Source organism: Triticum dicoccoides, chromosome 4A, assembly GCF_002162155.2.
Source record: "Triticum dicoccoides isolate Atlit2015 ecotype Zavitan chromosome 4A, WEW_v2.0, whole genome shotgun sequence".
Classification (NCBI taxonomy): Eukaryota; Viridiplantae; Streptophyta; class Magnoliopsida; order Poales; family Poaceae; genus Triticum; species Triticum dicoccoides.
In genome coordinates, this window is record NC_041386.1 from 22,868,650 (window position 1) to 22,872,476 (window position 3,827).

The following is a 3,827-nucleotide window of genomic DNA, read 5'->3' on the forward strand; positions in this document are numbered from 1 at the left end:
TTCTTTGCTGATCTCGATTGTGGTTTTTCATCTAAGTATGTGGTGATTTTTTAGAAAAGGAAGTATGTGGTGATTAATAATGCACAATTTTATTAGCTTTGATGCCATGGTATACGTAGTGGTTTAAATAACTTGTGTTTCTTATACTAAAAAGTAATTCAGAATTTGTTTATGTTTCAATTAGAGCCCTGATGCAGACAAGGATTGTGTGGTTGTACATGTCACTCGCTATGAGGCAGACGACCTGAATATACGCACTGGGAAAACAGAGTTCTTAGGCTGTTGGATCCTGGAAGCCATTTGCGGTTATACCAATGAAGAGTTGTATTCCAGCCTCACTGTTGTTAGGCATGTTGTCTAGGGTGTACTGAAGCGCAAGAAGTTCAAATCTACTCCTTTGTTTGTGAGGAATACTGTTCTTGTCAAGCTTACGCAGGAAGATGATGTGGCATGCCTCCACAAACAAGTTTATCAGTGGCAAGGCCACAAGGTTGTCTTCATGAAGGTTCACAGGATTGAGCTGATGCGGGACGTCCTCGATGATGTTCATGGCAAGGTCCGTCTTGTGTCCAGCCCAAATTAGATCGAGGCATGAAATAGTTGCCCCAGCTAGTGTTTAATAGTAGTTTGGATTGTGTCTAATTATCCGAACCATGCCTGTTATCGACCCCTCTGGGGCTAGTACTCAGTTTGAATCCGTCTATGGGAACTGCTGCTACTTTTGTGTGCCCATCAATCTTGTGAGAACCATCATAATTGTTGCCGAAACAGATGCGTCCTCACTAGTTTTTTCATGAATATGGAATGGTAAGACATAAGTTGTCACGGTTTATCATACGAGCAGTGTGTTTTGACGAAATAGAGCACTCGTTCGAGAACCGTGCATCGATGTATACATAAGTACTTGTAAGCACTGTTGGTGCTACCCCACTTGTAAGCAGTTGTGCAAAACACGGCACATTGGCTCAGCTCGCTTCAACACTAGGCTGTCGACCAGCTAACAATCAACAATCTGCTGTCTGACATATAAGCAACTATGTATCTTGTTACAGTGGTTCATGCAGTTAATTGAGGCCACAATGTAATAAATTCCAAATGTTCACATGCTAGTCCAGCGCTCATGTGGAACACTCACATTAAACTCGTCTTCATAAAAAACTTGAAAAGCATAAGTTAAGCAATTTTATACATCTCAATGATTCATAGAACATAACAAACATATACTAGTTCACAGCAAAAGACAAAGTTGTGAGAAGGTTTACAAATCAGGAAAAAACAAGCAAGGCTTCTCACTAAGCAAAGGGCCTCCCGGCAGGCTTAAATTTCCTGGAGTTCACTCTAGTTTTTTCTTGTTGCCACCATTCAGGGTTAGGTTCTCTCATTCCAGAATAACCAATTATAATTGTGGTATCAGCTGGAATGCTGAACTGAACCATGCAGTGTACTGACCAGCTAAAATGCTTGTGCATTCCACTAAATTTAAGCACCGCTATTTGCAGAAATAAGCAGACCACAATGCCTCTTGTCCGTGCACCTGTCCAAAAAACCGACGTGCAGCCGTGCCAGCTAGTCCTTGGTCCATGGATGAACTGGTAGAAAGTGCATTCCGGACTAGGATGCAGTTGTTTTCGCTCGTCCCTACATTGCAATCAGGAAGTAAAACGTACGAATCAGCTTCTTTTAGATTGCGTTGGTCATTCTACCTTAGTTACTACCAATGTAGGGATACCTTGAAGACGGGATGTTAGACGACGGCAACGAGGGATAGCCATCTCATTTTGCGTAGTTGTACTAAAACTGAGGTGTGTGCTTTTGATTGCGCGGATAGAAATGATACAGAGACAGACATCCCGAAACGATATGGAGACAGACATCCCTGTTTGCGCAAATAAGATATACGGTTATTTAAATAGTGACATATATTACTACTTTCCCCCGTTTCCTCTTAGAACCAAGTCCTAGATTCATGCTAGAGCTTTCCCACTTTTTTCCCTATTTGAACCAACGCTTTGAGTCGACTGTATGAAATAGCTTTACTTCTAATCTACTACTACTATAATGCGGCAGTTTTGAAATTGGATTTACCACTCCATCTTCGGTTCTCCCGCCCAAACAAGCATTGGCTCAAAATCCACCATTCATTTCCCCTCTCATGCATATCACTACCGTCCATCAAACAAAGGATGACATGATCTGATGGCTAAGAGCTGCCGGATTCGCTCCCGCTCCTTGTGCACATGGCCGACTCTGCTCTCCAAGTAAACAAATAAAGAAGTCCCCGTTGAATCTGGATTGCACCTACTGAAGTTCAAAAATGTCTAGAAACTGCTGCCACCTCCTCACATGCAAGTACGACAACTTGGCAAATAGCTAGCACATTTTGGTTCCCCATTGTCACCTGGGAAATAAACACTCTACTACTAACTAATTTTTTTATATTACTGTAAAAATGGATTTTTTAGATACCGCTATACTGCAAAGTTTACACTGTTCACATAACATAACATTGCATGGCTGATGCTAGCTAAAGTTTTATTCTGCTTCATCGAGAAATGTAATATTTTTATTATTCGCAGAAAAAGTGTAATATTTTATTTCAGTCATACATAAGCTATACCTCAAGATAATACAGGACATGAGTGTTTGTCAGCCTAAATGACTTATTTAGTTGCACAAAATAGTCCATAAACATGCATGTAAACCGTCAAACAACTCTGGAACTATACATCAGTGGAACCCAGGAAACAACATATAACAAAACTACAACTTTTATCTTGTAATCAAATTCTTACTTGGAACTCAGTTTGATTTGTGCAAGTGATTTGCTTCTTATTTCAGAATAGTCCTTAGATCATGCAAATAAACACACTATGATATCTACTCAAGATACGAGTACCCATTTCTCTCTCTAAAAAGAAGGTATATGAGTATCTATCATACAGAACATACGTGCAAAGCATGTGCCTTAGTATAAGTCTAGGTGGCTTTGGAACAACAGACAGAAGTAGAAAAGGATCCACACGAAGGTAGCTGGGGCAGTAGAGCAAGGCAGGTTTCGAAGGAATATATACCCGAGGGTTGTCAGCATGTCGCAAAGACGGCGTCGGGAGGCAGCATCTTGGCCACAATACCGCAGGGAGGAAGAAGGGGTCGGAGGCCCTCCCGAGCCGGCGCTCTCTCGGAGAGAACGGCACGGCCGCCGATCGGGACGCGCGGGCAGTCGTTGGTCTCCTCCCTCACCGCCGACGACAGCGTGAACGATGCACCTACACCCCTGCCTCGGTCGAGGTTGTCCGGCCGGATTTGTGACCAGCCGTGAGCTGAGAGAGAGTGTGGCCACCTATGTGTTGCTTAGATTTGGAGAGCATGAGAGAGTAAACAAGAGGAACCCTAGTAAAGCAAGCGCTAAGGCTCCTGCTTTTATATATAGTGGAGTGATTTTGTTGTACCAGCTTCAAAAAAATGCGCTCCTACGTGTACCCGCGAGTGGGTGTGAGAGAACTACTGCGTGCGTGCACCACTTCTCTTCGTGAGAGTACAACATACTATGCCCAAAGAACATTCGCCACAAGAGTAATAGTACAAGTGTGTGATGTGTGAGCTAAAATAAAATGTGTGCGCCATCTTTTGGTTTTTAGAAGTTCTGAGGGTAGGGTGTGAAGAGCACATATGTGCATGACGTCTACCTGCAGATAGACGGTGGGTGCGACGTGCGAGTCTGCGAGAGGACTCGGGAGAGTCGTGACTCGTGAGGGTGCGTGTGCGTGAGAGAGGGGGGCACATATCAATGCAATGCATGTGTCTGTAAATCATTATCCGACAAACAT